The sequence below is a fragment of the Octodon degus genome, unplaced genomic scaffold (genome assembly GCF_000260255.1).
Source record: "Octodon degus isolate 3935 unplaced genomic scaffold, OctDeg1.0 scaffold00051, whole genome shotgun sequence".
Classification (NCBI taxonomy): Eukaryota; Metazoa; Chordata; class Mammalia; order Rodentia; family Octodontidae; genus Octodon; species Octodon degus.
Window position 1 is genome coordinate 12,388,990 of NW_004524627.1, and position 10,811 is coordinate 12,399,800.

At 36.1% G+C, this 10,811-nt stretch overlaps 1 pseudogene; it reads left to right on the forward strand.

Annotated features, from left to right (window-relative positions):
• The window catches only part of LOC101567622, a 12,374-nt pseudogene extending 5,885 nt beyond the window's left edge, over positions 1-6,489 (forward strand).
• Positions 6,490-10,811: the final 4,322 nt, after the last annotated feature.

The window sequence follows — 10,811 nt, forward strand, 5'->3', positions numbered from 1 at the left end:
CCTCCTCCTCCTCCTCCTCCTCCTCCTCTCCTTGGTGACTGTTAACATGCTACTGGCTACATGGACCCTATTTGCATGACTGTGTGTGTATTATACACAGTGAGTCACTGGACAGTCAGGGAAGTGGATCTCCAGTTACACACAACTCCTAAGAGTTACCTAATGGCTCCTGTCCATATCCCCCTCCTTGGCCCATTTGATTGGCTTTTTTCTTTTTCTTTTTCTTTTTCTTTTGTATGCTAGGGAAGGGTCTACATGGTGTTCAGGGTCTCACTACTAGATCAGACTCATAGTGATCCCCTTGTTTTCAGCCTCCCAAGAGCTGGAATTACAGGCATGCATGCCACTACACCCAGTCTCAATTGCCCTCTCAGGGGACCCTAGGGGCAAGGCCAGCACAGCAGGCCTGGGAATTGAACCCCTGGCCCCTGCACCTGCTTACAGGTATTTTAATCCACTGAGCTATTTGGCTGGCCCTCCATTTGATTGTTGAAAAAGCAAAAAAGAGCTGGCTTGGGGATGTGTGTCTTGTGCAATCCCACTGGCCCTACATCAGAAGAGACCTATGCTTGCTTTAATGTTTTACCATTTCTAGTAGAAACTTTTAATTCTTTTTGAACAGGGACACTGCCTTTTAATTGTGTGTTGGGCAAATTATGTAACTGATCCAAAGAGAATGTGTTAAATGTTCTGCTGCATAATGTGCTTGTTCTATACATCCAAGGAGCCTAGTCTGTATACTACTGACTAGAAGTATCTATTTCATGTTCATTTAAAAATATTTATTTATTTATTTGGTACAGAGCCTCACTACAGAGCTCAGACTCATAGTGATCCTTTTGTTTCAGTGTCCCCAGTGCTGGGATTAAAGCTGTGCACCACCACACCGGTTTCAGTGACTGGCACAGTGCTCCTGGGGCTCCCGGGCTGCAGGGCATGTGGCGCCAGAGATCTAATCTGAGTTCTCGTGTTTGCCAGGCAGGTGCTCAGACCACTGAGCTATTTCCCCAACCCCTCACATTTACTTTTTAACATAATTTTCAATAAACTATCTTTTGAAGCTATGAATAAGTGTTTTCTAAGAAATTGTTTCACTTAATCATTTTTACAAATGGAAATATTTATTTGGCTATTTCTAGGTCACAGTCTTCTATCCTGATATATTTAATTTTAATGTCCATGTGTTTTCTAACTTGAAAAAGTTCTAGAACAATTCTATATATCAGAAAAAAAGATGTTACAAATATATGAGAGTCAAAAAGTATTCAATAAGTACCTATGATCTGCTGCATCCAGTTCTAAAGGTAGGATAGAATGGAAAATCTAATGGCATCTTGGCCTTGTACAATCTACATTATAGTGACTGAAGACTGACAGTGTGCTAGTAGACAAAGGAGTAGCACACCACTGGCCAGATAGCTCAGCTGATTAAAGCACCTGCTTCGGCAGACTCAAGGACTGGAGTTTGATCTCTGGCATGCCATGCTGGCCTGCCCCAAGGGTGCGCTGAGAGAGAGATTGAGACTGAGTGTGGTGGTGCATGCTTGTAAACCCAGCACTTGGGAGGCTGAACATAGGATGATCACTACAAGTGTGATCTGTACAGTGAGATTCTGTAGACCCTGTACTAAACACATTAAAAAAGGAGTAACATACCAATATATGCATAAGTAAGTGAGAGAATTTCTGATACAGATAAGTGTTAAACAGGTATGCTGTGATTGAGAGTAACTGGAGGTAGCTTTAAATTGGGGTTTCGAACAGGTCTCTGAGAGGAGGCAAATTCTCAGTTGATATTTCAGTGATATCCTGTGTAAATTCAAAGTTTTGATAGGTTTTTAAATATTAGCTATATCTCAAGCATGGTTCACTGCTTCAGCAAAGCACAGATCCATTTAAAAGGTCTTTACAGAGAAATGGCAGAACTATAAAATTCAAACAATGTCTTGACTTCAGTGGATGAAGTCTTGCATTGGTTCTACAAGGCATTTCCATGTTGAGTGGGAAGTCACAACTTTATTTTGTCCTTAAGGCAATGGGCTTTGATTCTGTGCTCTGTGGGTGTGGAACACTTCATTAAGAGTTGTTCATTTTCGAGGAAGTAGGTGCTATAAAACTTGTCCCTCCAATTTCCTGAAGAAGGCAGGACAGAATCAAGGGAAGGTAAATGAAGACCCAGACCACAAAAGCATGTATCACTTCTATAGCCCTCTAGGTCCTGGGGCCAAATGGATGCTGGAACTGCTGGCTCCAGAGGTGTCAGCTCCACGTGCACTGATTTTTTCATAACTTTACTTAACTAGCTCCAAGTGAAACTTCCCCACTCTTTCCATTTCAGAACCCTGTAGCTTTCTCCTTTTGCAATTTAACTTTGAGTGGACAATGCCAAGAAACAGTTACACATGTACATTGAGGGATCAAGTACTTGCCATGGTCTTTACTGCTTAATAATGATTATTCATGGCCTACTATGATTATATAGTTACATCATCCTTTTTCCCCATAGTCCTCTGTCCCCACCACTTTCTTTTTTTCTTAACTAGGTTATAATTTTAATTGACTACCACATGCTGCAAATGAAATAAATACACTATAGTTTCCATTCTTTATAGATTACTTTCCCTTCCTCACTTTTCCTGCAGATCCACCTTTGCTTGCTGATTCTCAGATTCTTTCATTCATCCATTCATTCTTTCTTTTAAATTTTATTTTAAAGGAAAGAAACAAAAACAAAAAAATAAGAACAAATATAAAAACAAAGCAACAAAAACAATAAAAATGATGCAGAATTTTAACATAAGAGTAGGAAATCAACAATGGTTGTTATATTATGTATTACTAGCATCAAATTTGTTGCTCTGATTACCAAGTATAGGTACACAAAATTGATCAAACAATTAGACTTTAACTCTTCCTTTTAATAAACCATTGAAGATTGGTAGTACAATTATTAGCTGTTTTCACCACTTTTTCCAGATCCTATTGATTACTCATTTGTAGTTTCTTCATATCAACTTTTGCTCCTCCATGCTTTGACCTGTATGTGTTTGAAAATATCTGATGTGGTATTATTTTCTTGATCATATAACAAATGTAAATGTTTTCTTTCTTTTTTTCCCTATTTTTCTGTGATATATACTTTTATTTTCCATTGATAAGTGGTTACCAGTCATAGTTATACAACACTAAAATATATTCTAAGTGGTGACATAGAGGACATCTTGGCAGACTTGAGTGAGAGGTCTCTAATGTCAGGTATCACTATTTCCCAACAGCCCTAATTCTTTCCTTAATCAAGCATAATTTCTTTGCAGAGGAATGTTCTAGGTTGCTGTTGTTGCTGTCATTTTGCCTGCAGGAGGTGAGGTAGGGATTTTCAGTGACCCCCTTGATTAACCCTCTTTACTATTCCCCATGCCAGGCTGGCCAGATCACACCCTACAGGACTAGAATCTTCCTTGGGTGCTGTTTTTCTGATCTCAGCACCACTCATTAGCATCACTGTTCATCTGTCTTCTTTACTTCTTATTCACTCATACAGTGTTTCAGGTTATATCTACTTACTCTCTTTTAAGAAAGTAAAACAATATTTTATTAGTATATGTTGGACTATGCAATGTTTATGTTGATCTTAGGGAGTGGGTATATGTACTTAAATATATCTTAATTTTTTAATTTAAAAATACTTTTTCATTATTTCTTTTAAAAATTGTTATTGTTAAGTTTATTGGTAATATATACCATATTCACCACAGGGAATTTGTACCTCTACATGATATATGTTGATTACTCTTTTTTCTCTATACTCTCCTCCCCTCCCTTCTAGCCTTCTTCCCTTCTTTATTTACAAAGTGTTCTTTCCATTTTATCCTTATTTTCTCATTTCTTTCATTTCCTTTCCTTCTTTTCCTCCCTCCTTTCCTAGTTTCCCTTTTGATTTGAACAATTTCTTCTTATTTCATAACGTCTATTGTAATTTTGGTCCTTACTTACACTTTTGTTTTCTCACACTAGAGAAACAATGTGGTATGTACCCATATATAAAATATATGTTACTTAAGAGTGTGGTCTCAAGGTCTACCCATTTAGCTATAGATGTCTCAAAGTTTATGTTTCTCCAATAGTAAGTAGTATTCTGTTGTATGAAACAATCATCTTTTTATCCACTTGTCAGTTGATGGACATTTGAGTTGTTTCCAAGATTTAGCTATTACAAACTATTACTATAAACATGGGTGTGCATATATCACTATGGTAAGATGCTTTTAATTCTTTCAGGAAGATATGAAGAGGGGGATAGCTCAGTAAAATGGGGCCTCTATTCCTCTTTTTTTGAAGAAAAGTCAGCACTCAAAAATCAGTGGCATTCTTATACACAAACAACAAACTCACTGAGAGAAAAAGCAGGGAAAGAGCCCTTTTCACGATAGAATTGAAAAAAAGTGAATTACTGAGGAATCAATCTAACAAAGGAAGTAAAAGATCTCTATACTGAAGACTACAATATTCTGATAAAGGAGATAGAAGAGGATACCTGAAAATGGAAAGATCCTCCTTTCTCTTGAGTAGGAAGAACCAACATATTGAAAATGGTCAAACTTCCAAAATTGTCATAAAGATTTACTAGAAACCCAATTAAAATACCATTAGCATATCACACAGAACTAAAGAAAGCATTCTCAAAATTTATTTGGAAACAGAAAAGACCTAGAGTAGCAAAAGAGATCCTGGGCAGCAAAGGCAAGGCAGGAAGCATCACAATACTTGACGAGATTATACTAGAGAGCTGCTGTGATAAAAACAACATGGTACTGGCAAAAAAAACAAACCAAAGTGAAACAAAACATAAAACACCTTGAGGCTCAGTGGAACAAATTGGAAGATGCAGAAATAAATTCAAACACGCTCAGACACCTTATGTTCGACAAAGGTGCCAAACACAGTCACTGGAAGAAAGATAGTCTTTTTAACAAACGGTGCTGGAAAAACTGGCTTTCTACATGCTGAAGACTAAAACTATACTCATGTCTATCACCATGTATTTCTACTTTTCTTGTCATGTTTTATCTAATCTGATCCATTTCTACTTGCTGATGGTTTTCTATTTTTTAAAAAAATTATTTTCTGTTTCCTCCATTTTCCCTGTAACTTGAATGAGATTTACTTAGGTAGAAACACTTGCCATTGCTCTTGATGGCATTGTAGGTCTGGATATAGTTTAAGATGGTCTGTTCATTAAGAGAATGTAACTATATATCTATTCTCACCACTTTGAATACACAGATACAAAATGAGCATTCATCTGTATCCCCTTTTTTTGTTAAGTTGCATCATTTAAATATTATAGGTTCTAATGGTGTTTGTAAATAGGATATCAAGTCCACATCTTGTACAGCAATTAACCACTAGGAAGAATGTATGCGATGTGTTAATTATTGAAACTGTCCTACCAATTTGGTTTGAAACTGTCTCATTGCTATTTGTTTTCCAATAAAATTATGGAAAAAATAAAAATAAAATAAAATAAAATGACCTTAAAAGAAAAGATGGTCTGGTCTAACCCTCCTTTATCCTGAAAAAGGCACTGGGGACTCAGCAGACCTAATCTTCTGCAGTCACCCTGCCTAGCTAGTGACACAGCTAGGGCTGTGGCCCAGCTATCCTGTACTGTTTTGTCCAAGCTTCCTCCCTAGATTACAGGTTTCTTCCCATGATCAGGAGGGCTCATGTGAAATGATGTAGGAAGAGGACTGTAGTACATGTCAATTTACATGCTTAAACAACAAAAAAGTGGAATATGACTTTCATTTATGTTGTTTTAGATAGGGGGCCTTGACCTTTTAGATCTCAGATACTTATAGAGTTGCTCTTTAAGTTGCATGACTCCATTATCATCTTGCCTTGGCATTACAAAATATTTGTAGTGAGAAGAATTTGTCTCTGACAGGAACTGAAACTTTGGATTTCTTCTTTACTAGCCAATGATGATATGACATTTTGAAAAATCTAGAAGTAGCTTTTCATTAGTCAAAAGAATCTCCTACATTGATCACATTTATTTATTTATTCAAGGACAGATTTTATTACTATCCTTCTGCTTACTAGGCCAAGGATGATGTATGGCAGTTTCCAGATGTATTTCTGAAAGACATAAATAAGAAAGAACCATTTCTAATTCAATCTTCCATTCCCTTGAAACAGTTGCTTAACTGGGAATAAGATATTATACAAAGGCCAATATAAGAAATCACTTTCCTGGTCCTCATGTTGTATGCATCTGTGCTTATAAAGTGTGTTTCACTTAGGATATAAGAATGTTTCAGTTAGGATATAATTTGTGTGGAATTTCAAAACTAAACTTTCAATGATACATGTGAATAAGACCTCATCCTTTAAATTGCACCAAATTATGTACAAATCTTAAGTTCTGTCTCTTGGCATGACAGCTTGAAAATGTGGATCTTGCCTTGCTTGTTACCTTCCAGATGATGGTCTAGTGGCTTTTTCCAGGCTTGTAAGCAGCAGTATCTGAACTCTTTCTAGACTGACTTCTCTCCATCGCCTCAGTCTCATTTCCTGCTTCGTTGCCGGCACTTGATATTTTATACTCTAATGATCCCTTTGTACTCCACCACTTTACATTTCACAGCACTTCCCTTGGGAGGACTCTTTCTATCTTTCTTTATTTGACTGACAAACTGGAAAAGCCACTATTCTTTCCAGAAACTCTTCTTTTGAAGTAGGTGGGACTAAGTGCCCCATTTGGTCTACTCTCCGTGGCTTCTAGTTTATTACTGAGTATATAAAATTTTTATTTGAGTGTACATTGGTCTTTTAGACTATAAGTATCTTTGTAGAGGAGATTGTGCCTTTTTTCATTTTGGGCCTGTACAGTACCAAACACATAATATATGTGTAGTAGGTGTTTGCCGGTAACTTATAAATACTAGTCATATTCAACTCAGCCTATATTTCAGTTACTTCTTATTTAGTAGTACATTGGGCTGAAAAACTACAGGAAAGTTTCATAATGATAAGTGGATAAAATAGCAATTATGTCAGGAAATGAGTAAAATATTATTCTTTTCCCAGTGATAAGGTCAGACTCTCTCTCTCTCTCTCTCTCTCTCTCTCTCTCTCTCTCTCTCTCTCTCTGTGTTTAGATAAATCCACCACCTGGGTAAGTGATATGCATCTATTCAGCATGTTTATTATAAAACACAGATTTCATTTGGGATCAGTTAATGTTTAATTTTTTTACATCTAGGTTTTTTTTTTCTTCCAGAACTGGGGATTGAACTCAGGCCCTTGTGCTTGCCAGGCAAGCACTTATTCTACTGAGCCATCTCCCCAGCCCCCTGTTTAATTTTTTAAACCAATTTTATATGCCTATATCTGGTAATGTTAACAACTACTTTGAAGACAATATGCAATTAAACAACCATTGTTGAATTATTATCATTTTTTTGAAATTCTGTATCATTTCTAATGTTTATTTTCTCTTTAAAATCAAAAAATTAAAAAAAAAAAAGAATTGAGAAAGCCTCTTCACTGTCATCCAGGTAATCATCTATGTAGGGCAAGACTCTTCTATAATAGCTGTGATAGTCATGTAATTTCTACTAAATCCTCATAATGGCCCATATGTCTTAATAAAAAAGTCACTCTTTTATTTTTAAGTAGAAATTTTTTTTTTATCTTTTAAAACCAAAGCATTTATTTTGAGTGATTGCTGCAGTTCTCAAGATGAACTGGATGCTGCAACAGCTGCTTTCTTGGGTTTGGGTGTCACTTCTTCATGGAATCCATGTCTGAATCTGCGATGTACAATTTTTAGGTGTCTCATTCGACCAGTTCTGGTGGCATTTGGCCTTTTAGCCTTCACACTCCAGTTATACTTTCTCTTCAGCTTGGTGGGATAGCCACATTTGCCACAAGTTGACTTCTGAAGGTAGTAGGCCTTAGAGCCACAGTGGTAGCACAACGTGTGCATCTTATTATGATGCTTTCCAAAGGATGACTTTTCCTTTGTCAGCTTGCTTGTACTGCTGAGACTAAAGAGTTTAAGTAAATTTTTTTTTTTTTTTTTTTTTTTTTTGGTGGAACTGGGGTTTTGAACTCAGATCCTTGTGCTTGCCAGGCAAGTGCTTATTATACTGAGCCATTTCCCAGGCCCCCCCCCCACTTAAGTAAAATTTTTAAAAAATCTTTTATTTATTTATTTATTTATGTATTTTGTACAGACAGTAGAATTTAAATAGAACTATTCTGCTTTATTTTAAGAAAAAAATTGTACTAAATCCAATCTAGCTTTCTATTGCATCTAAGCATTGGTCTTGAATCTCTCTTCGAGAGAAGAAAGCACAGTAAGTCTTATCTCTCCTTATCTCTCTGCCATCAACCTTTGACATACTGGCACACTATCAAGTGTCTGGAAGACTTCTTCCCTCCAGATGAAGTTTTCTTAAGTCTGTTAGTTGTTATTCATATTTCTGGGCATGGTTCACCTTATTGTCCAGTCACTGCACTCTGCTTTAGTTTGTTTTAAAGTGGGTATGACAGCCCAGCTTTCCTTATAAATACAAGTTTCAGTAGGACATTGGAAGTCATTACATGAAACAGTTGTATTTTGTTTCTTCTCCTGTCTTTTTTGTGTGGTCTTGGGGATTAAACTCAGGACCTGGTGCTTGCCAGGCAGGTACTTATGCTGCTGAGCTATCTTCTTGGCCCTGTGTTTTGTTTAATAACTTGTATGATTTTTCTCCTTATAATGCTACTCAGCCTTTCTGAGATCTGGACATATTGTTTATATTTTCTAAATGATGCTACACAGAAACTTTCAAATCAATAAACATGAACTAATCGTTAATAATATGTGTAGACCCAAACAAGAATGCAATAATATCCTAATGTGTAAACATCATATTGTCTCCCTAGTGTAAGAAGCTGAAAGACTAAATAAGATCTAAAGTGTATGACAGATATTGTGAAATGGGAAAAAAAACTGTTTTAAAGGAAAGAGAAACTAGAATGGGGAAATGAGAAAAAAATGAGGGGAAAAAGAAAGTTATATATATATATATATATATATATATATTATCTATCTATCTATCTATCTATCTATCTATCTATCTATCTATCTATCTATCATCTATCTCTATCTATTGCATTTTATATTGTATACACACACAGGATAGTTAGGTACCTATACCACTGATTTCTCTTAGTTCGTGGAAAGGTTTGTGCTAATACTATTTGATCAGTTTTTCATGCCTATGTCTTGTAATCTGAGCAACTACTTTGAAGATACCAATAGGCAATGTATTGACCATTGTTACTCTCCTACTACCTTGTTTTGAAATTCTGTATCTTTTTTTACATTCAAATAAAAAATGATTCTCTCTACCTTTAATCACATTGTCTTTTTTTTTTTTTGTCCAGGGTTTTAGTTCAGAGCCCTGAACTAGTGCACAGGACTCCGTATAACCTGTAGATATCTCCAAAAATCAAATATATCTCAAATGACAGAAAACTGCTTAATTACCTTCCAACTTGAATGTACCGGTATTCCTTGATTTACAGTGGCCTTACATTCAGATGAACTCATAATAAGTTAAAAATATCTGAATCAATAGTGCTTGTGACACACCTTGGTAGACCTCAGGGTATAGCAACACGCACACAGTAGAAAATCATTGTCACCACTGTAACCATTGTCAAAGGGTTGACAGGGAGCTGCAGCTTGTGGCTACTTCCTGCATAGAGAGAACAAGTGTTGTGCAATGTGTCACTGGCTGGGAAGAAGTCAAAATTCAAAATCTGAAGCTTGATTTCTTAGTGTGCAATGCTTTGCACAATATAAAACTTATGAAGTCACAAGCCATTTTAAGTCAAGGAAGTGTGTATTAACAAATGTACCACACAGGCTACTGGAGCTGTCTGTTACTGGAGGTGCCTTACAGCATCAAAACAAGGATACCTTATCACCAGCTAAAAAATGGGGATTTGTTTCTTTTTCTGTTCTTAGGCCAATTATCAAATAAATCACTCTACAGAGAATCCATATGAAATATTTGCCTACCCAGTTGGTGAGAGAAGTAATTAAACCAACCAGCTGTGCTAGCAGGCCTGTGGTAATGTTATATTTAATTATAGCAACTGCAGTAGTTACAGGTCCACAGAAAAGTCCCTGTCACATAGGTCTGTGCACTTTCTTTTCCCAGCAATGTAAATGAATGGGCTCTGCTGGATTTAGAAAAAGTTTACAGCCCTTCTGGACATGGCTTGGGTAACATTAAAAAATAAGTTTTAAAAGTGCATGTTAAATGTAGTTGTCAGTAGGTCCAGATCTAGGATTTGCTTACTCATTTGCTAGGGCTGCAGTGACACAAGTGTTATTTTCATTTCACCTTCCTGCCTTCTTTAAATCATCAAGTTTAGGAAGTATGGGACTTCTGTCTGTAACTCACAGTCCTCTTTCAGGACAGTGCAAATCTTTGTTATTTCCTTCTGTAATTGTCAAAAGTTTGCTAAAATTCTAGAAAAGCAATACATATTACACGTCAAATGACAGGCTGAAAAGATTAGATATAATTTGTCTCTTGGAATTTCATAAAATTTAGTTTAAAAATATTTACTCTTTTACAGGTTATAAGGAAATAAACAAGAAATGTAAAAGTGCATCACAATATCAGGGAATGAATATATTACATTTACTCAGTAATATTAATAATAATTGTGCTGTGGATGACAATAATGACACCAGGAATTTCTACTTTTTTATGTTCAGGGTCTACAGGGTCTAACTATGT